Source organism: Mesoplodon mirus (genome assembly GCF_964341445.2).
Source record: "Mesoplodon mirus genome assembly, chromosome: 5".
In the NCBI taxonomy this organism is placed as follows: Eukaryota; Metazoa; Chordata; class Mammalia; order Artiodactyla; family Ziphiidae; genus Mesoplodon; species Mesoplodon mirus.
In genome coordinates, this window is record NC_138980.1 from 101,017,425 (window position 1) to 101,042,869 (window position 25,445).

Consider the following 25,445-nt stretch of genomic DNA (forward strand, 5'->3'; position numbering starts at 1 on the left):
TGAACTTTCTCTTTGGCTTGCTATGTGAGCTTTCAGAACAAAATCCTTTAGTTTTGTCTGAATCCTGTGGGTAAAGGAAAGAAGTTATGGGGGAAGAGAAACAACTGGCCTGAAGGCTATGCTATTGCTTTTGTTTACAACAAAATATAATCCTGTAAAATGACAATGCTTAACATTCCCTGAAGTTCTTCTTTTTCTTTAAATATATTTGAAGAAGGGATTATATTTTATTATTTCATGCAGAACAGGATTCAAGGACAGTCCTTCTTCTAGTTGGCAGGGAGATTTGGTATTACACAAACACTTAAAACAAATTTAGTATTAAAATTCTCTAACAGGAACACATCCTTGAGTACTAGTCTTTGAAAAAAATTCCACTTATCCCTCTGATTGATTTTATTACCTTTGATGTCCCTGAACCGCCCACTAAAAGAAAAGGGAACTGAAGTTGTGGGGAAAAGCAAAAGTTGCTATTTGCAGCCATGAACAGAACAAAAGGTCTTATAGAAATGAAAACTAATTATGTTTTCTGGTTCTTGATGCCTTGTAAACTAAAGACAAAATACATATCATCATATGAAAAAAAATCATGTCTAATCATTTCATTTGTTATTTTACAATGACTGATAATTGTGGAATAAATGTGTGTGTGTATGTATGTGTATATATATATATATATATATATATATATATAAAATATTCAAATCTTAGTATTCTTGTTTAGGATAAAAAAATTCAACATAGATTTCCTTGAGATAATTCAGAAAAACATACTTAATTTCATATTTTCTACAAAATATATTTTGGAATTTTATAAAATGAATAAAAGTAAAAGAGAATGTAGTCTATTAAGGGAGATCCTCATCTTCTCACAAGTAATATAAGGTATGTTTAGAATGTACTATTCCTGTGAGAGTACTATAAAAGGGACTCAGGGAATTTTGAGGAAGGAAAGATCATTTCAATCTTCAAGAGGAGGGTAAGAAAAAAGAGAGAGGTAAAGCAGTCTTCAGTAGAAGAGGTGGTTCTGAGCAAGAGCCTGAGTGTGGTTGGGTTTCCGCTGTGAGAGACGGAGAGTGTGTATTCCAAGTGCAGGGCACGGGAGCCCAAATGGGGAGTGGAGGATGTTTGAAAAACGAGTAATAGAGGTTCTGCCTCAGGCTTCCCTGGTGGCACAGTGGTTGAGAGTCCGCCTGCCGATGCAGGGAACACGGGTTCGTGCCCCGGTCCGGGAAGATCCCACATGCCGCGGAGCAGCTAGGCCCGTGAGCCATGGCTGCTGAGCCTGCGCGTCCGGAGCCTGTGCTCTACAACGGGAGAGGCCACAACAGTGAGAGGCCTGCGTACCGCAAAAAAAAACAAAAAAAAAAGGTTCTGCCTCCTAGACTCAAGCTGCAGACCCAGATTTACTATTTTATTTGTAATACAAAGCAAATATTCTGTTTACACATTATAAATAAATTGTTAGTGAAAATGATGTATGGTTTATACCTGTACAAATATTAATTCCAGGAGCAGTACTATTATGTAGTAAGTACAGCCTGGTACAGAGGACCATAAAACTCATTTGGCTTTTACAAAGTGAGCAGTCCATTCTTTTCCATTTTTATTTGAAAAAAGAAAAAAACCCAAAAAGATAGTTTAAATTTGTAATTGATCAAAGAATCAAATAAATATATTGGCCATTCACTTACTGATTCATTTATCAACAAGAAAGAACCATTATAAAATTGAGGCTGACAGCTTGTAAACTGAAGAAAAACTTCCTGGACTCCTGGCTCCACCGTTGACTAGCCCTGTGAAACTGGCAAGTACTTAGCCTCTCTTTGCCTCAATTTCCTCATCTGCAAAATGGAAATAATCCTACCACCTATCTCATAGGCTTGTTAGAAGGAATAAATGAACTCATATCCTTAGAACAACGCCAGACACATAATAAATGTTTGCTATGACTGTTGCTGCAACAAATATTTACTGAATGCCTAGGACTATCTTAATGTTGGGAATGGTGATGATCAAGACAGATAAAAGTTTCCACTCTTATAGAGATTACTTTCTAGTGGGGGAAAAAACAAATGAAAATAATGACCAAATTATTGATTTCATTTTCTTTCAAGGAGATTTTATGTGGTTTCCTACAATGACTTATGATTAAACTGATTAAAGGATGCATATCCATTCACTTAGAAATTCAACTCTAGGAATTTATTCTTGGGCAAAAATAGAACAAGGGCACAAATATGTTTATGAGGATATTTACTAACATTGTTTATAATAACAGATAACTGGATGTTTATAATAGCAAAGAACTGGAATCAATTTAAATGCCATCAATAAGAGATAGGTAAAATTTGGGGGGTGGTACCATACATCCCTTAAAAAAGGACAGGTGGATCTATTTTTATAGGCGAGGTCATATTCCATGACACATTGTTTTCTTTTTACATAATTTTAAAAAATGTTTAAACAATCTCAAACTTGTAGAAATGTTGCAAGTACAGTACAAAAAACTTTTTTTCTTTAACCATTTGAGAGTTGACCTGATGTCTCATTACCCCTGAATTCTTTAGTATGTAATTCCTAAAGTATATCTACTATATAACCACAATACAATCATTAAAATAAAAATATTCACATTGACACATTACTATCATCTAATCCTCAGTCTCCAAACTTTGCCAGCTGTCCCAATAGTATCACTTATAGCAAAAGAATCAAGTTCAGAATGGACAATTGCATGTAAAGTTGTCAAGTCTCTATTTAGTCTCCTTCACTCCACGACAGTTTCTGTCTTTAACTTTTATGCCCTTGACTCTATTGAAGATTGCAGGTCAGTTATTTTGCAGAATGCCTCTCAGTTAGTGTTTGTTTTCTGCTTATTAGGACTAGATTCAGGTTGTGCATCTCTAGCAGGAATATCACAGAAGTGACGCTGTGTTCTTTTCACTGCACTGTATTAGTTGCCCATAGCTGCATATAAAATTACTCCAAAACTTAATAGTTGAAAACAATAAACATTCTCTTGCATAGTTTCTGTGCATCAGGTAAAGAAGTAGCTTAGCTGGGTGATTCTCTCATGAGGTTTCAAGCAAGATGTTGGCAATGGCTGCAGTCATCTGAAGGCTTGACTGGGGCTGAAGAATTTGCTTGCATGATGGCTTACTCACAAGGCTGGCAAGTTAGTGCTGGCTGTTGGCAAAAACAACATGTCCTCACTATGTGGCCCTCTCTCTAGGGCTGCTTGAATGTCTTTACAACATGGCAGCTGGCTTCTCCCAAAGTAAGCAAAATTTTTTGGGACTAAGCATCAGAAGTCACATACCATCACTTCTATAATATGCTATCCATTACACAAGTCGGCCAAACTCAGCACGGATGAAGACTACCCCAGGGCATGAATACTAGAAGATGAAAAGCTGGCTACCACAGCATCTTATTAGGTGGCTTGCAATTTTGATTTGTCCCACTACTGATGATGTTAACTTTGATCATATAATTAAGGTGACATCTTCCAGGCTTTTCCACAGTAAAGTTACCATTTTTCCCTTTTTAAATAATATTTTTTGGTGGAAAGGTTATTTATTGACTTATAAATATTCCATTTCTCATCAAACTTTCATTTTATTCATTTATTTATTATATCATAATGGACGCAAAGTTTCTTATTTTATTCAGTGGGTTTTAATCTGTTACTAACTTTATTTACTTCACTTACTTTGATGCTCAAAGTATCTCAGTTGTGACTCCTTTAAGCTAGCTTTTGTGTCCTTTTGACATGTCCTGTCATCCTCTGAGCACTTCCTTGCTTTCTGTGCCCTCTCTCATCTGGGCTTAAAACCCTCCACCAGGCCTTGCTTCTTGTGTTTTTCATTCCACTTGGCCTTTGCTGACACCTTACACTGGGCTGCCTACACACATGGATGCCCTCCTCACCCTGCTTGGGCCATGACATCCCATGCCAGGCCACCCGTCCTGAACGCCTACCTTGCTCTGCCCCACATAACAGCTCTAGGACTGAATTTTTCAGGAAGAGAAAAGAAAGACATTAACTTTAAAAAATCAAATTATAGAACAGTATACACATGTATTTAAAATTCTGAAGTAATATAACTCAATTAGATTTCCAATGGTCTTCAATGGGAATAGGTTAAAAAAAAACAGAGGGGGGGATGTGTACTGTCCATTTACATGCTTTTGCAGTCTTTTAACTTTCACAAGCTTATATTACTTTTGTAGCCAGAAGAAAATAGGGATATTTATACACATACATATTTATATTTAAAATACTGAATGTGATTCCACAGATTGCAATTTATGTGTTAATTTCTACCTGAGTTTAGGTTGTGTTTTGAAATATAACTAACTCTCCTTCTTTTCCTTGGCAAGAACTTTACAAACTAAATTTTATGGTAGTTATAGCTGTAATGCAGAGTTCCTCAAGCTCAGTACTAGCAACATTTTGAGCTGAATAATTCTCTGTTGCAGAGGACTGTCTTGTTCCTTACAAGATGCCTAGCAGCATCTGTGGACTCTATCCACTAGATTCCAGTTGCACCCCCTGCAGTGTGACAACCAAAAGTGTCTCCAGACGTTGCCAAATATCTTCTAGAAGGTCAAATCAAAAATTGCCCTTGTTGAAAAACACTGTTGTAATATGGTTCATTAAGATAAAGCTTAATTTAAATAAAATGATATAATTACACTTGAATCATTGTAAATCAATTATACTTCAATATTTTTAGGTGATATAATTCCTTCAAATACATATAATGAGATACAAATGGATTTTTTTGGTTTTTTTATAAATTTATTTTTATTTATATTATTTATTTTTTTGGCTGCTTCGGGTCTTCGTTGCTGCATGCGGGCTTCAGTAGTTGTGGCTTGTAGGCTGTAGAGCGCAGGCTCAGTAGTTGTGGTGCACAGGCTTAGTTGCTCCGTGGCATGTGGGATCTTCCCAGACGAGGGCTCGAACCTGTGTTCCCTGCACTGGCAGGCTGCGCCACAAGGGAAGTCTCTATAGATTGACTTTTAAAAGTGCTTGTAGGGACTTCCCTGGTGGTGCAGTGGTTGAGAATCCTCCTGTCAAGGCAGGGGACTCGGGTTCGAGCCCTGGTCCGGGAAGATCCCACATGCCACAGAGCAACTAAGCCCGTGTGCCACAGCTACTGAGCCTGCACTCTAGAGCCTGCTCGCCACAACTACTGATCCCACATGCTGTAACTACTGAAGCCCATGCACCTAGAGCCTGTGCTCCGCAACAAGAGAAACCACCACAATGAGAAGCCCACGCACTGCAATGAAGAGTAGTAGCCCCTGCTCGCCGCAACTAGAGAAAGCCCACACGCAGCAACAAAGACCCAACACAACCAAAAAAATAAATAAAATTTAAAAAAGATTCCACATTAAAAATAAATAAATAAATAAATGAATAAAAAGTGCTCGCAAATATGGAACTTCTAAAGAATGGGAAAAGAATATTCATAACAGCAAGTAACATTTATCGACTTATACGCCAGATGTTGACCTTATGCGTTATTATCTCACTGAATTCTTATGACTCTTAAGTACCAGTTATTATTCCCATTTTATAGATAACAGATCTAAAGCTTAGGAAAATTAATTAACTTGCTCTGGTTACACAACAGTAGAGTAGGGATTTAAATCCTGGCTTGCAGCCTCCAGAATCTATCCTCTTAACGCATATTCTTCAACATAAAACAAACTCTCTACATTCTTAGGGGATGTTTTCTTCAAGTTCAACAAAAAGCAAATCCTCTGAATATCATTTTATTGTGAAGTAACAACAGCCAATGTTATCGAGCAATTACTATATGCCAGGCACTGTACTAATAAGCACTATATATAGATTAGCTCATCTGAAGCCTTACAGCAACTTTATGAAATCTGTACCATTATCATTCCCACTTTACTGAAGTGAAAACTGGACACACAGAGCATTGGTAACTTGCCCACGGAACACAGCCAAAATATAAACACAGGCAATCTGATGTCACAGTTAAAGCCCATACCTGCTCAGCAATAAATGTAACCTAGTCTCTTTTTTTATTCATATATTAGGAAGCATTAACACTTCCTCTACAACCTTACAAACATAACTCATTTAGCTAACTCAGAAAGAACAAATTGAAGATCTATAACAAGGGTCTAAATCTAGTCCCCAAAGTAGATTTTGTTTGGCTTGCAAGAATTTTTCCTAACTCTTCTCTTGAATTTGAATTCTGAGTAAACATTTCAAAATGAAAAGATTTCACATAAAAAGTGTCTCTTGAAGAGTTGTAAAAAATCTGGCATCACTGGACCCATATCTCCACATGGGAACAATTAGCCCCTTCTGCTCCCTATGTATTCCCAGATCCTGAGGCCAAGGGTACTTGTTTTAACTGACACTCAACACTGAGGTGCAGTTTTGTCTGTCCAATTGTTTTGCTGTCGTTTTTTACATCTGGCCAGTTTTTCTCATTAACATTACTAGCTATACCCTAAAGTCATTTGTGTTGTGACCCCAGAGGTGCACCCATTCTTTATATAAGAAGGTAAACTTCACCTTACACATAGCATAGCGTTTGCCACATTCAGATATACTACGTTGCTACTTCTTTTCTTTTCTCTTCTTTCCTTTCCTTTCCTGTTCTTCCTTTCTTTGTTTTTTAAGTCTCTCTTTTAGCAAGGCACACGAAATTGAATGGCATTTTCTGCACGTGGGTTTGTTTGGGATTCATCTCTTCTAACAGGTAGTCAATTTGAAGTATTCTTCCCCTGTAAGTCAAAATTGGCTAGGTACCTATTAGAATATATAATGTTGAACAATCTCAGGGGTACCATTCAGCATATGACTCTACTGCAATAAGAACTTGCCAACGGTAACACATTTTATTTATTTTTATTTTTTGGTTGCCATGATCCGTACCAGATGGCCTTTAAATATGTCCATTAGTCATCAAATTGCTCAGTCCTGTAAATATTTCTGTGGGGGAAAAAACAAGAGACATTATTCTTAATTAAGTTTCTCAACTTTGACTACTTCAAATGGTACTTCATAACACATGAATCTGAATTCAGTGCTAGCATACTTTAATGTAAGATAAAACAGATCCCTGTGTTCCAATCAGCACACATCCTTTTATTCTAAGGATGCACAGGAAGTTCTCAAGAGACTGTGCACTGCACAGGAGAGCATTAACCGTTACTGATGATGTCAGAGAGGTAGAATGGCTCCTTTGCATGTGACTCATTTGCCTACCAGTATCTTTTTTTTTACTTATAAACGAGACAAAGAATTCAGTTTCATAAGTAGAGCACAAAACACTTCTGCAGCTATAGCTGCCTTCTCCTTTAAATATTCTTGTTGAGTTGGGGGCGCAGGCCATGAGCCTGGTCCTGCAGTCATTTAGCAAGGTGGGGATTTCTGTCCTAACTTATGGAGCAAGTCAGACATGAGGGCCTGAACTTATAGGCTATCTCCATAACATGCCAATTCAAAAATTAATAAACTCTCTTCTTCCTCTTCAGTGAAGTTTTTGAAGAACTAGTTTGAAACTAATATCCAAGACTTGACTAAATCTCAAAAGTTTGTCTATTTGTTTTTTTAATAAAGTATGAATCACTGGCTGATTTAAGTACTGAAAGGTCTTTCCATTACCTTTGTAATGCTTCCTTTGTGGGTCTGTGCCTTATTATTTTCTGCTATTTTCAAGAGGAAGTTGTTACTGAATGAAGGATGGAAGGGTGCCACATTTAAGAGCAAATATTCAATGCCAGGCACTGGGCTTGGATGGATGTGGTCAGAAGGCGGGCATCTGCCTTTCCTTCTGTCTTTCTTGCAACTAATCAACATATTTTTTAACGAGATGTCCTCTTTTGTAGGGATTTTTTTTTTCCTGTTTATACATCCACATCCTTAGGCAGAGTTATTCCCGAAGCATTTCAATACATATTTTGTTAAATGCCTCCCTATGACTTCAGAGGCAGGAGTTATTAACTACACATGAACGTGGCTCAAATCCAGAACATGCAGTTACAAAATAAATATCCTCTTTCTTGATAAGTAAAATCTACAGGAAATGTCTAGATTTTCACTCCAAAATTACACTGAACTTTATCTTTTGTGTCGTGTGTTATTCACATAGAAGCATTTTCTCCCATAGCAGAATCAAATTTTCAAGTGATTCTTATGTTTTCCATTTCAAATGTTCAAATACTTACAGTAAAATGCCCATAAACATACCCCTTGCTATAATAAAAGTTTTGGTATCCTTGTCTTTAAGCCTCTCAGCTGTATAATTAGAGTACTTAAAGTGGAATCTACAATCATATAATGTTATTGTATAATTGAAAAACTTATGGGAAATTTTCCTAAAGATCATGAAAGAATGTTAAAACATTCTCTCATTTATATAATTCTGTTCAACTGAGTTTACAGTAACCTAGAGGGCTCCTATAAAATATATACTATACACTGCCCCCTCAATCTATCTCAACTATATAATTTGAAAGCCATTAACAAAAGAAACACAGTTGCTTAAAACCATTTTAAAGTTTTTTATTTTGGGGTGTACAAGCTATAATAAAATACAGCTTAATCATAACAAGACTATTTGAATTTTTAAATATGCAATTCAGCATTGAAAGAAGTACGATGTACTGAGTAGCTTATATTCAAATATTTTAACTTCTCATCTATAATAATAACAGTTTTCTTTGATCAGTGTCCCCAAACTCCCCATGAACTATCAATTCAGAGCTTCATAATTTTCTTCTGGCTCAAAAGGATCAAAGCATTCTTATGTTTGCTAGAAGTCTTTGATACTGTTGCACAAACAGGTGGTGAATTTATTTCATAGTTATTAAACTGTTTCTTGCTGTCTTGAGCTTAGGAAGAAGTGGTTTATTTTAACAAGGTGCTTACAGACTGGCTTTCCCTTCTACAGTTTTTAATCTTCTTTACAAGGTTTCCCACAGTGATGTGCACTACATGCTGGAAATGAAATAAGAGTTGAAAAAAAAGATGAGGGCCATGCTCCACTGGGTGTGAGAGAACACACTGGATGCCGTCCCCATTGTATCACTCCAAGGAAGTGAGGCCCAAGCATGCCTAGTCGATCTTGCTCACCTTCTATCTCCATTACTGAAGTTATATGACCTAACCTTGAGTGTCATCATTAAAAAAAGTTGAATTTTTAATAACAATTATCATTGAAGAGTTAGGGGGAAAAAGCATTGAAACCCCCCAATTTAAACACTCTTTCTAACATTAAAAGTAAGAGCAAAAACAGTAATTCTATACGTGATACAAAGGATCATGAGAGATTATGACAAGCAACTCTATGCCAATAAAATGGACAACCTGGAAAAAAATGGACAAATTCTTACAAAATCACAACCTTCCAAGACTGAACCAGGAAGAAATAGAAAATATAAACAGACCAATCACAAGCACTGAAATTCAAACTGTGATTAAAAATCTTCCAACAAACAAAACCCAGGACTAGATGGCTTCACAGGCGACTTCTATCAAACATTTGGAGAAGAGCTAACACCTATCCTTCTCAAACTCTTCCAAAATACAGCAGAGAGAGGAACACTCCCAAATTCATTCTATGAGGCCACCATCACCCTGATACCAAAACCAGACAAAGACGTCACAGAAAAAGGAAACTACAGGCCAATATCACTGATGAACATAGATGCAAAAATCCTCAACAAAATACTAGCAACAGAACCCAACAGCACATTAAACGGATCATACACCATGATCAAGTGGAGTTTATCCAAGGAATGCAAGGATTCTTCAATAAACGCAAATCAATCAGTGTGATACACCATATTAACAAATTGAAGGATAAAAACCATACGATAAGCTCAATACATGTAGAAAAAGCTTTTGACAAAATTCAACACCCATTTATGATAAAATCCCTCCAGAAAGTAGGCATAGAGGGAACTTACCTCAACATAATAAAGGCCATATATGACAACCCACAGCCAACATCATTCTCGATAGTGAAAAACTGAAACCATTTCCTCTAAGATCAGGAACAAGACAAGGTTGCTCACTCTCACCACTATTATTCAACACAGTTTTGGAACTTTTAGCCACAGCAATCAGAGAAGAAAAAGAAAAAAAAGGAATCCAAATCAGAAAAGAAGAAGTAAAACTGTCACTGTTTGCAGATGACATGATACTATACGCAGAGAATTCTAAACATGCCACCAGAAAACTACTAGAAATAATCAATGAATTTGGTACAGTAGCGGGACACAAAATTAATGCACAAAAATCTTTTGCATTCCTATACACTAATGATGAAAAATCTGAAAGAGAAATTAAGGAAACACTCCCATTTACTATTGCAATAAAAAGAATAAAATACCTAGGAACAAACCTACCTAAGGAGACAAAAGACCTGTATGCAGAAAACTATAAGACACTGATGAAAGAAATTAAAGATGATACCAACAGATAGAGAGATATACCATGTTCTTGGATTGGAAGAATCCACACTGTGAAAATGACACTACTACCCAAAGCAATCTACAGATTCAACGCAATCCCTATCAAACTACCAATGGCATTTTTCACAGAAATAGAACAACAAATTTCACAATTTGTATGGAAACACAAAAGACCCCGAATACCCAAAGCAACTTTGAGAAAGAAAAACGGAGCTGGAGGAATCAGGCTCCCGGACTTTAGACTATGCTACAAAGCTACAGTAATTAAGACAGTATGATACTGGCACAAAAACAGAAATATAGATCAATGGAACAGGATAGAAAGCCCAGAGATAAACCCTCACCACCTATGGTCAACTAATCTATGACAAAGGAGGCAAGGATATAAAATGGAGAAAAGACAGTCTCTTCAATAAGTGGTACTGGGAAAACTGGACAGCTACATGTAAAAGAATGAAATTAGAACATTCCCTAACACCATACACAAAAATAAACTCAAAATGGATTAAAGACCTAAATGTAAGGCCAGACACTATCAAACTCTTAGAGGAAAACATAGGCAGAACACTCTATGACATAAATCACAGCAAGATCCTTTTTGACCAACCTCCTAGAGAAAGGGAAATAAAAAGAAAAATAAACAAATGGGACCTAATGAAACTTAAAAGCATTTGCACAGCAAAGGAAACCATAAACAAGATGAAAAGACAACCCTCAGAATGGGAGAAAATATTTGCAAACTAATCAAGGGACAAAGGATTAATCTCCAAAATATACAAGCAGCTCATGCAGCTCAATATCAAAAAAGCAAACAACCCAATCCAAAAATGGACAGAAGACCTAAATAGACATTTCTCCAAAGAAGATATACAGATTGACAACACAAGAAAGGATGCTCAACATCACTCATCATTAGAGAAATGCAAATCAAAACTACAATGAGGTACCAACCTCACACTGGTCAGAATGGCCATCATCAAAAAGTCTACAAACAATAAATGCTGGAGAGGGTGTGGAGAAAAGGGAACCCTCTTGCACTGTTAGTGGGAATGTAAATTGATACAGCCACTATGGAGAACAGTATGGAGGTTCCTTAAAAAACTGAAAATAGAACTCCCACATGACCCAGCAATCCCACTACTGGGCATATACCCTGAGAAAACCATAATTCAAAAAGAGTCACGTACCACAGTGTTAATTGCAGCACTATTTACAATAGCCAGGTCATGGAAACAACCTAATGTCCATCGACAGATGAATGGACAAAGAAGATGTGGCAAATATATACAATGGAATATTACTCAGCCATAAAAGGAACGAAATTGAGTCATTTGTAGTGAGGTGAATGGACCTAGAGTCTGTCATACAGAGTGAAGTAAGTCAGAAAGAGAAAAACAAATACCATATGCTAACACATATATATGGAATCTGAAAAGAAAAAGAAAAATGGTTCTGAGGAAACTAGGGGCAGGACAGGAATAAAGACGCAGACATAAAGAATGGAATTGAGGACACGGGGTGGGGGGGAAGGGTAAACTGGGACAAAGTGAGAGAGTGGCATGGACATATATACACAACCAAATATAAAATAGATAGCTAGTGGGAAGCAACTGTATAGCACAGGGAGATCAGCTCAGTGCTTTGTGACCAGCTAGAGGGGTGGGATAGGGAGGGTTGGAGGGAGACGCAAGAGGGAGGGGATATGGGGATATATGTATATGTATAGCTGATTCACTCTGTTATACAGCAGAAACTAACACAACAATGTAAAGCAATTATACTCCAATAAAGATGTTTAAAAAAATACAGTAAAAAATACAATAAAAAAGAAACAGTAATTCTGTCATTCAGCAAAAATAGAACTAAAATCTTAAGCTATATCATTTGAAATATGTGCCACTAATCAGGAATAACAATTTATGTTTCAAGGGAATTACCACTGTTACGTCAAGATTATTAGGAAATATTTACTAGGACCGGCACTGACAGGTATTTTATGTCATGGCTCAAGTTTGTGTTGCACGACTTAAGGAAACTATATAGAGGCAGATTTGTAGAACCAACAGCCCAAAGAAATTAGCAGTGGAGGTAAATAACACACATTCATATTCCAAAAGCAGTTAGACATTTTCTTAGAACAAATATAAAATGGTAGACCCAACTAGGTGCTTGGGATTTAAATAAGACAAACAGATTCTTATTAGTAATACTTGCCTATCTCTTTATAGGAGTATTGACAAGAAATGTAACTTATTGTTGCTAAAGCATTTTAAAGATGAAATGTGCTATATGACTACTAAGTACTACACAAGGACTAACTGCTAAATGAGAAATCAGTCTTACTACTCTTTACTTGATTCTACTGAATTTTAATATTTATTCCTAAATAGAGGAATTATGTGAATTACCTTATTGGAAGATGATTCTTTTGAAAAGCATTTTTTTTAGTTTTTGAAATGGAATTTTTAAAGTCAGTATATATGCATTAATTTTACTTTTTAAAAAGTTTTGCTTCCCATTATGATGAATTTCTATTATCCTAAGACTAAGTCTCTCAAACAGTGAAGAAGTCATGCAGATACCAAAACCTGGATCATTATACAAGTAACTCATGGCAATGTGTAAAATTCTATTGATAAAGCAAACAATGTACTTTCAGTCCAGTAATTCCACCAAAAGATTGTTACCTCTTTTGAAATGACATATTCCTAAAGATTTGGTAAAAATAGAAATGAAACAGAAAAATAGGACCTTAAGTCTTTAAATATACTATTCATAAAAGTACAAAAGGTGTAGATTTAGTAGTGATTATTTATTGTTACTTAAAAATACATCAAGGTCAACATCAAACCTTTTAAAATTCCTTTAACAAAATAAAACTATAAAATAATCAGTGGTTCCTATAACAGCCCCGAGGTATATCAGAATATCCTTAAAAGAAGCTGGCCATTTTATCTTTCAATATGATTTTCAAGGAAATTTATGTCTCTATCAATGCATTCAAAATTAATGGCCCATGCTTGACCGGCTGGTGATTTCCACTATCATAGTGGCCGGCAGATGACTGCTTCGTTGATTCAGGGATGGATACCAACTGGGAAGGCAGCTTCTAGATTGGTCACCCTGGCTTACATCTAGCAAAATACTGTACTGATTACTGCTCTTTTGGCATGGTGGAAATTGTATTCTATTTCATGATTTCTTCGTCAATGATTAAAGAAAAGATAAGTTGAATGGCAGAGATGAAAGAATGATATTGTTAAATATGAGTGGAGTTATTCAAACATAATAGAAAAATATGCTTTAAATTATTTGATCAATTAAGTTAAGGTTAAAAAAATAAGGTAAAACTTCTTCCTCCATAAATAATAATATAGCACTAATATATGCTGTCTTTGTTTTAAGTAGGCCACAGATTTGTTTTAAGGTATTTTAAAAAATACTATTAACCATTTCATTCTGATTTAGCTGAATTAACATTTTAAGATGGCCTACTTTATTTCTTGTTCCTGAAACTTTGTAATTATCTCCTTCTCTTTTTATAAAATATCAAAAATTTTCTTGCTACCAAAGAGGTCAACATCTTTTATCAGTAAGTTTTATCTTAACAAAATGCTAATTTTCAAATCAGAAAAATAAATTAAGCAGTATTGATTTGTCAAAAAGAGAATAAAACTGTGATAAAATTTCCCTTTCATTTTGATATTTAAATCACTATCAGTATTACATTATAATGAGATAAAGGTTCATTAAGGCAGCCTTTGTTATGTAAAAACACAACACACTAGAGGGGAAATTCTTTATTGAGTTACAATTATCCTCCAAGGTATATAGCAAATGAGATATCATTAAAATATTTTAGTTTAATTATGCAATGTGTTCCAATACATAATCAAAATACATATGCACACAACCTAAGCATTTTACTCACTTCTGAAACCTGAATTTTTCTCCTAATGAGAAAGTCAACTTTAATAAAATTATAGAAAAATTCTAAGGAGAAGCAATCACACATTTATGCACATAAAACAGTATTTCCTAAACTAACTGGAGAGGGCATCTGATTACTGAGCAGAATTCTTCCCACACATACAGTTTCAGTTTCTCTCAATCCTACATTCCTATTGCTCCACACCAATCCAATCAGTACATTATTCTGCTTTCTGCTTTCCCCCAAATGAAACCTGATATTTTGAGTTTCCTGTCCCCTCACACTTTCCCCACAAATTAATTTATTTGAATCTGAGACCTAATGGTAGTCAATGGTTACTCCTGCTTTTCTTTCTACCCGTACATTTCTTTTTTCTCTATTCTTCCTATCAAAATTTCCCAAGAGTATAATTTGTGTAGGGCACTGTATCTGCTGTAACAGAGACACACCTCAGTTGCCCACAGCTGGGTGGCACAGGAGTACTGTGCACCCAATGGCCATGTGACTTCCTTTAACCAATGAAAGGGGGACAGAAGTGAATTGTGTCAATCCAAGCTGACGTTTCAAAAGCCATTGCTAGTTCACCACACTCAGTTTTCCTGTTTCCTTTTATGTTACCCGTGTGTCTTCTACTCAGTCAGTGACTGGTGATGTTCAAAGAGAGACTACTTCCATCAGCCTGAATCCAAACACTCCCTGAGGAAGGCAGAAGGCAAAAGAAGGAACAGTCCCCCTCACAGGGACTTGAATTTAGAAACTGTCCAAAGATGTACATGAAAAGACAATGTTAAAGCAGAAGAACTAGATAACTCTAATGGGCAAATTTAATTACTTCCCAGCTACTCAGCGGGATGGAGGGTTATGAAGTTTATACGAGTTACAGAGAAAAAAGGTTGTGAATTTCAATATACACTCCCATGCCTACACCTACCCAAGGCATTATGTTTGTGAAAGCCTCATATTCATCTCCACTTAGAAAAACAGCTCCTTTTTCTTTTTTTTTTAAATCCAGTGACAGTGGAGCATCATCCTACCTGTTCCAACATGACATACTCAGTAAATATTAAGCAAATGCATGGGAGCAAGGGATGCAAAGAAATACATCACACAGTTCTCCAGGGTCTCACAGTAAAGTTTAAGAAAAACTATACATACCAATTTTGGATATACATGAAGTTTTAGAAAAAGAAAATAAACTTTTTAAAAAGAATTTTTAAATCAAAGTACTGTAGTATGTACACATAGTTAAAAGTCAAATAGTGCTAAGATCCTACAATGAAGACAGCAGTCTTTGCCCAACTACCACAAGACCTACTCATCACATGTAACACTTTGGCACTCTTTTAGCAGACTATTCTGGTATTTACCTTCATTTTTCCAAATGTGTTGATGTTCTCATTCACCAATTCACAGATCTATTCATTATCTATTGACTTCCTACTTTCGAAGATGAGAACTAAGTCTCTTACAGCCCCCTTTCCAATCCCACCAGCTTCCCAAAAGACACACCACAATTTTTAGTAAAATCAATATTTAAATTGTCAAAGCTATATAAACACTGTTTTCCACTGAACCAAGTAACTGTCTTATGATTGTTAACTTTCTTGTATACCTTTTTGTTTTTATGGAGTTCAGGAACTAGAGCATGGTTCCTGAACCATGTGTGGAATATCTTTATTTTAGCATCATCCTTCATTGTGTTTGGCTGAATATAGATTTACAAGATGAAAATCACTTCTAAGAATTTAAAAGGTATTACTCCTCTATCTTCTTTCTTATAATCCTGTTGTTGAGAATTCAGGTACCACTCTGATTTTTCATACTTTATTACTAATCTCTCTCAATACCTCCCCAGTCTGGAAGCTTTAAAATATTTCTCTTTAGCTTTCTGTTCTGAATTTTTACTGATGTTCCCTAATATGAGTCTTTTCTCATTCATTCTCCTGGGCACTGCTCATTCAACTTGCTAGGTCATTTTAATATAAAGACTTATGAACTACTATGTTGATAAATATTCTTAAATATTTCTTTGATAATTTATTTTCTTCAATAATCTGTGTTTTTTTTAAAGAACTTTTTCTACTTTCTAGTTTCAACCTTTTCCATTTTCTCTTCCTTTCTACACTGTTTGTAACAGCTGAGTTCCTTTTTTTTTTTTTTTAATTCTCTCTTTCAAGTTAGACATTTCCATAAGTCCCCCATCAACCTGGGGGTTTTCAATTCTCTAGAGAAGAGTCACCCATATTCTGAAAGGGTGAAGTATGCTGCTAACGTTCAGGGAGCAGGGCAGGGAGAGGGGGCCAGAGGAGACTCCCACATTATCCCCTGATTTTAGCGCCACACAGCATCCCTACTTTCCATGGCACTGGTATCACCAAGGCTTGAAGCTTTCATGTGGTTTTTGAAGCCGAACAGCTTGATTCTCATGGGTCTTTCCTCTCTAGGGCACTTATATGAAACAGCTCCTGCTGTACTAAGTCTGTTATCAGTCCTCTACTTTCCGCTTTCCGAAGATATATTAATCTCTTACTCACTGTGGAATGTCTCCTTTATCTTTGCAAGTTTATAACTTTAAAAATTATTTTACCATCCTTTTTAGAGGGATTTGGGGAGGTCTAGAGCTAAAATCATGTACCCAATCTGCCACATTGAACCTGAAGTCCCAGAAATACAATTTTAAAGTGGATTATCTGGAGATTATCTAGTCCAATTTCCTCATTTGATAGCTGAGGAAAGAAACAAAGGTAGGTTAAATGCTCTGCTCAAAGTTCCTTCTCCAATTTCAGAGCAGAACCAGGGGTAACATGTCTCCTGTCTATCAGTCCAATGTTTCATTGACTCCTTTCTAAGGAGTCTTTCTAAGACTTTCGTTAACGTCTTTCTAAGAAAAGCATTTTGTTGGCCTTCTGGATGAGAGACAAGAAATACACCACTGAACCATCCATGAATAACATAATTAAAGAGAAAACTAATAACCAGGGAAGTATACACTGAATGTTGTGTGTCAGAAATAATAAGCAACACACGTTGAGAGAAGGGAAGATCCCTGAGGGTTAGGATGATTTCAAAAGGCTCCATGAAGCAGCTGAGATTTGTATTTGATCTTGCGGCAGGAACTCCAGGTAAGGGGCGACTAAGGGCAGTGTGTTGGCAGAGGATCTATACTGGGAGCAGTGAGGGACTGGTGCCTCACAGACTTTCACCAAGGCTGCTTTCATGAAAGGTAGAAACATCTCCTGCAATGAGTCCCTTTCCCACCCCGTGTTCTGACAAGCACCCAGGACACGCAAAACACCAGAATCACTGCTTGCTCTTCTGGACTCTGTCCATCGGTACAAGTGAATAAGATTATGTTGACTCTTACTCTCTGAAGTTTGTATTGCAGAATCAATGGATAGTTTTTCATTTTTTATTATAGTTACATTATCTGATAGCCATTTTCAGACTATTCAACCTGAAATTTATGACTCAGCTTCAATATTTCTAGGTATGACACTGTGTTTAAGGACTCAAACAGTAATTATAGGACAAAAATAGGACTAGATGAGGTAGAATTTTTAAAATTCAACTGAAAGGCAGCCAAAACATCCACAATTTGGCACTTTTCTTTCTATGTCATATGCCAAAAGAAAGCAGAAAGCAGGAATAAACACTTTTTAACAATCAATAAAAGTTTAAAATAATGTATTCAATACTTCTCTCTCTTAGGAAAATAACATTTAATTCTAAATAGTAAGACAGTGGTAAAACGCAGCATCACTTATTTTTGTTGTTGGTATTTCAAGGCAGTTTTCATAGCTAAAATATCACTAAACCTCCACTGCTTCCTGACCTTGGCATATACACTGTCTCTTTCAATGGAAAAGGGCTAGTTTCTACTTAATTTCATCAACTTAAGTATAAAGGTGTAACTGGATTTTTCACAATAAAACAATGCTTTCAATTAATGAGGCATAAACAAACAAAAAGCACTTACTCTTTGGGAAAACATTTCCATACACTTTCAATTTTTTTGCTTATCTAATTCCATTGAAATTATAGGAATATTTAGGGATTTTAAATATGTGTGCTTTAACCATTTGTTCAGAATTGTAGTGGGGAGACTTCCCTGGTGGCACAGTGGTTAAGAATCCACCTGCCAATGCAGGGGACATGGGTTCGATCCCTAGTCCAGGAAGATCCTACATGCCATGGAGCAACTAAGCCCGTGCGCCACAACTATTGAAGCCCGTGTGCCTAGAGCCCGTGCTCCACAACCAGAGAAGCCACCGCAATGAGAAGCCCATGCACCGCAATGAAGAGTAGCCCCTGTTACCTAGAATACAATTAGACTGTACTTTGATGAAACTATAATTTAATTGAGAGGAAGAAACAGATAGATTTTTCACATCCCTTTAGATTTAGTAATAGCAGTAGACCTGAGTATCCTATAACTGCATTCACTAGTGGTCAAGAAACATTCTTGAATTTGCTCTTGAAGCAAGCTAATTCAAGTCTATGTATCATGTCCAAGCTTGCTCTGACACAGAATTTTCCACCACTCACTCTGATTACAAGCATTTAAAGGAGAACAACAAAACCTATTCTTGTCCTCTTTACCTCAAAGGGATTCTGGGAGGACAAAGGAAGACAACAACCATGAAAGAGCTCTGCATATTTTACTTTAAAAAACTTACTCCCATGAGGATCAATCATAAGGAGAGAAACTGCTCTAAAAAGACCAATATACTCTAGCATCAATCTTGCAGTATCAAAATCTGGTCTGTGTCCACCCGCTGAGCTATTCCAGCACTTTTAAAAGGTCAAAAAGCAAACTAGGAGATAGGAATATCTTGGAGGCTGTTTTCGAAGCAAAATTAGACTAGGTAAGCAAAATCAAAAGCTTGCTTAGCCCAAGAATCCTCTGACTATAGATCTTATATCAATGCTTGAGTCCAGACCTACTCAGTCAAAAACTGATGGGAACGGTACAAGGAATGAATGATTTTAAAGTTCTTCAGGTTAAGAACCTCTGCTCTCCAGGTCATTGTTCTTACTGAAGCCTATCTGCTCAGGTCTAGATGGGTCAGGTCAGAGGCAAATTCAGGAAGCTGTTTCCAGCAGAAAGTCTTCGGGATTTAGGTCACTTTGGGTCTTCCGAAATCTGAGTTTAATTCCTGCAACCCCATAACACAATGTTGTTCAAATTCTAGAATCATCCAGACCTTAAAATGCAGATTCCAGGGTCCACATTTAGTGGACACATTTAGATTCCAATTCAGTAACTTTGGTGAAGGCCCTGGAATACGTATTTTCTATTGCAGGTTGGATGAAGATCAACTTAAAAAACGATGGCCTAGGAGTTTTGATCACTCTGCAACAGGCAGAGCATTCCAGGGTTTTGCAGAAGTCTGACCATCATCTTAAATTTGATGCATAATGATCCATTCTAGTGACCAGATCCCCAAACCAACAGGATCTCCTCAAGGCCATTTGGGACCAAAGTATAACTACTATTCCCAGATACCTCTCCCTCCTTGATCTTCCTTCCCGGGGTCTTCATTTTCTTGTGCCAACCACATCTACACTGATCTACAACACAGGGTGTATGTACTGAAGAACCATTTCATTTGCACTCATCTAGGATTCTGTATCTTGTTTCTAAATGTGGTATCTGGATGAGAATAAAAGGCTCAGAGGCTACCATGAGGGCATAGGTGGGGTTTTGATGTATAAGGGAAACGAGATATAGCCGGATAGTGTTCCAGTCACAGTCCTCTGCCCCCACTCCCATCCCCTTCCAACAATGATACACTAAAATCTCTCAATGTTAGTGGCTGCGAATGAAACAGAGCAATATGACAAGAGAAGGCCTCCTGAGCACACGGTAAGTGCACTTCAGTTCTCCCTGACCCCTCCTTAGTCCAGACCACAGTATGTTCAAGGATGCATAGGGCCTTTTCAACCATCTCCTTGGCAAGAGCAGAAGCTTCATATGGCCTAAAAGGAACATGAAATGTCGGGGTGTCCCACCTTGCACAATTACAAAAAAACCCCACTATTTGTTTCACACAACTTTGCTCACTTTCCATGCAATATGTTTGTTCCCAGAAGGCAGAAAACTCTTCTATTAGTTGAGTGATAATAAGGTGAACTTGGATAATTACCTAACCATCTAAAAATGTTAAAAACAAATCAACGTATCTCCAAATGTAAGTTATGATAGCTGATAAACATAGAAGATGCAGACAACTGACAAAAGACTTGTTAATTAGAAGCTAATTTATATATGTCTACTCTGAATCCAATAATTTTTTTCTGGAAAATAATATGTTCATTAATGACTTTCATTTGATAAAAATGTGTTCAAATTTCTATCCAAAACCAAAACTATTTTAAGGTGAAGAAAACTGTTTCTGAAACTAAATGACTGAAAATAGAACCAAAAAGAATTCTTATGCATAAAAGTGCTAAATGTCTTTAGTGTAGCATCTACACCATCAATGAACTACACAAATAGCACTAATTTTCACCAAGGTGTACAGTGCTAATTCTCAGCTTTGGGAGTTGGTGAAGACATCACACAGTTGTGCTCAAGAACAATGCCTCTAAAATGTAATAATGGCCTCTGTCTTCTTACCATCTTAAGGTTCCTGCTGCTAGTTATTACTAGGCCTGGTTTTCTTGACTATTTCTGTTATCACAACAGTTCAACAAGAGTAACTGGCTTTTTGGTACTTTGTCAAAAGTACCTCTGACGTATTGCCAGTGCCATCTGTACAAAAAGCGTCCTTGGCAAAACAAATAAGCTATAGACTAGGAACAAAATGGTCAGTACAATAATCTACTTATAGATTGATAGTAATTAACTGGTTGCTGGCCAACTGTGGCTGACTAATTCAATTACCTGCCTGATGATAATGAAGGTGGTATATCCTTACTTCTCCCCTCACCTTCACCTTCATTATCAATGCCCTGCCTTCAAAACATATCTATGCACACAATGTGGACCTGTTAAATTTGTTATGTTCCATGGTCCATGACTACAAGTCTAACCACCACGAAGTACTTCAAAACATAAGCCCTAGCTTATAAGAGGGATTTAATAACAGCATGTGCTTGGATCGGACACTCATCAATCAATCACCATTTCCAGAAAAGTAAACAGTGGCACACACTCACTGTGCATCAACAGCTACCAAATGTATATACAATGGGCAACATCAACAATATCTCCTAAGAGCCCTGGGGTCCCTTCCAGCTAAGATCCATGATTTTGATTCTGTGGCTCCAGGCAAACAGTTAAAGCTCTAGAAATTTATATCTCTGCCATGGTCATAACATATAAATCAGACAAAAGGACTGGAAGACTTTTTATTACAGCATAATAATGGCTCTCATTTCTTGAGCACGGACCATGTGGTGATGTTCTGCTTCTTCCTTTTTCACTGCTATATCCCTAGCATCCAGAACAACGTCAAACAGATAGCAGGTGCTCAGAAATATTTGTTGAATGAATGAATGGATGGGTGGATGGATGACTGCTTTATTGCCTGACAACATCCTATCACTTAGGTTTTATTATTACCCTTATTATCTAAATGAGAAAACTGATGCATGTATGGTTAACTGACATGTCCCAGGTTACTTAGCTATTAAAAGAAAAAGCCAGGGTTTGAAACCACATTTTATAGGACCAAGTTCTATAAATGCCAGAGTCTGCCCACTAAACCCACCACATGCACCACTTGTCATAGTGCTAGGCCAGCAGAGGGGACTCCTCTCCTCCCTTTCCCAAACGAAAAGCTCTTGTTCCTACTGCTCTGAATCACCAGGACACTTTATTTGCACTTCCCTTAGGGGTCTGGTCAATTCCTTCTTTATTTTATTAAAAGGAAGGAGAACTACCATTTATTAATTACCCATTGAGTTCCAAGCACCATGTGGGTACCTTATTCATACCTTGTCATGATCTACTGGCTAGGCATTTTGTTTTATCTCCCATTTCACTTCATGAATGAAGAAAATGAGAGTAAAATCTTTTGTCAGTATTTCCCAAACTTGCCCAATAATAATCTGGGGCGGGGGCTGCTTAAAATAGTAGCAGGCCCTATTCCAAATCTTTTGACTCAGAATGTTCCAGAAAGGAGCCTGGATTTGTCTGACTCCCAAGCTAAGGGTTAACCCTTTAGGGCAGGACCCATGTGTTTGGCATCTTTGTCCCCTTCACTGTACATACGAGGCCCCAAAAGTGTCTCATCTTTCTAAAACGCAACAGTTTATAAGGTACATTCACATGATTCCCCAAAATAATCATAAGAAGCAAGCATAACAGATCTCAATATCCTCCTCTTATAGATGGGAAAAGTAAAGAAAAATCAAGATCTATGGCTCCTGGTTAAAAGAAAAAAAAGAGGGAGAAAAAAAGAAGGTTATATGGAGAGAGAAAGATAGATGATGATTCAAAAAAAATTTACCCAGTTCTTCTTCTCTTCCGGTATAGCTTTCTTTTGATACCCCCAGCAGGAAATCACTCTATATATTCTGCAAATCCCAGCATGAAGCAAGAGGTTTGTCAAGAGGATCATGCAGACTATTTGGAATAGGCCCCTCAAAAATAGTATTTTTCGGGCTTCCCTGGTGGTGCAGTGGTTGAGAGTCCACCTGCCAGTGCAGGGGATATGGGTTCGTGCCCTGGTCTGGGAAGATCCCACATGCCGCGGAGCGGCTGGACCCGTGAGCCATGGCCACTGAGCCTGCACATCCAGAGCCTGTGCTCCACAATGGGAGAAGCCACAACAGTGAGAGGCCCGCGTACCGCAAAAAAAAAAAAAAGTATTTTTCATTGGTAATAATCAATAAAAGCTTCACCATATTCTTATTCTCCCTATTACAGAACTGGTATTCTCTAAGAAATTCTCAAAATAGGGCATCATGAGAGAATTTACAGGATGTGGTATGTATTTAAAGAAAAAAACTCTGTAATTCTCTGACCAATTTCAGCTTTGAGTTTCTTTAGGATTTCCACTTAAATAAGTTTTCCTAGAAAAATTTTCCCCCTTATCATCTAAAGTACTCTCACTGGTATAGTCTTAGGAAGTAGTTTAGACAGCTGAATGATATTAACCTAAATGTAATTTTACTATCTTTAGCTCACTCAAGTAGATAAATTTTCACAGCACAAGGGGCAAAAAATCCAATTTCCTTTTAAATTTTATTGCAAGTTTCCCCCAAATAAACAAAGAATTGAGCACCTTGCACCAACAAAAAAGGAAAAAAAAAGATTTTATAATAATCCCAGTGACAGCATGCCCATTCCAAAAAGTGAACTTGCTCTTCTTATTTGGCAAGGAAACCCTGAGAGGGAAAACAGCCCTAGAATTTGGAGAAGGGTTTCCTAATATGAAGTGAGATGCTGTGCCCTAAAATCTGAGAACCTTATACCCTTTGAGTGAAGGTTAAGTAAAACTGTGTTTAGGAGCTCAGTAAAGTGGGACTTGGGAGAAAAAGGATCATCTACCTCTGAGTGATGGAATCAGAGCAACAAAACCAAACACAACCTTTCACCCTTGAAAGATGTGCCCCATGTTAAGGTGGGACCCCACTCCCCAGCCGTAGATAATTGGCCACTTGACTTAACGGTGCCAATCCTAATCTCTCCCCCTGGGAATTTGAAATTGGGAAAATGAGAAGATAGCTGAGTTGAAATTCACATAGAATTAGAGCCAAACTGACATAGGGTAAGTCCAAGCAAAGCCAGGAACAAGCTGAAATGACAAAAGGGTAGAGAAGCTAAAACATCACTTTGCAAATGAAAAGGATGGAGCAGACACAGAGAGAAGTGATAGAAACCAGGCATCACCACATGAGCAAGCTTGGTTCCTGACTGTCCTCTTCTTTCCCCAAAGTCCTAGCTACATTTACTGACCTATTTGGGAACGTCCATGGAGTGGCCTGCTCTGTCGTTTATATAAACGTTTTTATTTGCGATAATTTGAGTGGGTTCCTATGCCCTGAACCAAACAGCTTTGACTAAGACAAGCAGCTTCATGGAAGAAGTGACATCTGAGCTAAATATCAGGTGTTCACCAGGTGGCCAATGGAGAGAAAGCATCCCAACCAGAGGAAACAGCTTATAGGTCAATCTTGAGGAAGGAGAAAGCAAGTTGAGTTCTAAGGACTACAAGTACAGCCAGGAACACTGGAAGAGGGAGGGGCAGGAATGAGGCTGAAGAGAAAGGCAGGAGCCAATGCACAAAGGACCTGTAATCCATGCCAAGGTATTTAGCCTTTATCCTGTAGCTGATGGGATCAGAGATGTACTGTAGGAGATCATTCTGGCTGTGATGTGGAGGCTGAATGCAGGAGGCTGGGGGCAAGACTGGAGGCAGGAGGCCAGTGAGAAAGTGAGCTTCTCAAGGAGAGGTTTGTGTGTCATTAGTTCCACCATCAGAGACTATTCAAAGGGAAGAAAAAAACAAAAACAGCAACAACTTGGTCCTAAGAAGCAAGTCAGCACAACACCCTGTGAAATGAGAGCTTTGCAGCTTGGCCAATGGCAGAGTTGTACATCACTCCACCTTTCATGCCTGATGGTTTAAAGAAGCAATGACAGCCTAAGGGCTTGTTGACCCACGAGCAAACCCACCAGAATATGTGACCCAGAACATGATAAAATACAGATTACAAAAGCAGCTCACACTGGGAAATACCACACAATTTCACACTTCATTTCCCCAGTTCGCATACTCATTTATTAATTTCCCATCATAACATAAAGCCATATCAAGCTTTAGTTACTTCAGGAAACATGGCACCTTTCATAAAGCCTGATAAAAGCATTAATAATTAAAGGATGACTTTGAAGGAAGGGCATCGAAACCTCTCTGGCACAATGTTTTTGTTCTATTCAGAAATACAAAAGGGAAACCTGCATACCCCTGAATAAATGGAAGCTGTGGATGTTCTGATCTTAATTAGTTTAGATAACAGGACAAATCAAATCCCCAAATACTTAAATGGATGGAAATGGAGCTGTCAGGCCTGATGACAGTGTAGG

General features: G+C 37.3%; 1 protein-coding gene across 16 annotated transcripts in view; it reads right to left on the reverse strand.

Annotated features, from left to right (window-relative positions):
• Positions 1-25,445, reverse strand: part of PAM (peptidylglycine alpha-amidating monooxygenase) — a 281,047-nt gene that overhangs the window by 148,000 nt on the left and 107,602 nt on the right. The window contains exon 1 of one of the 16 annotated variants that reach the window (XM_082620651.1): positions 6,932-6,955. The exons of the other annotated variants lie outside the window; for them this stretch is intronic. The gene's annotated coding sequence lies outside the window, so the exon portion shown is untranslated. Of the gene's footprint in view, positions 1-6,931; positions 6,956-25,445 lie in introns of those variants that run through there. 16 annotated transcript variants of the gene reach the window in all.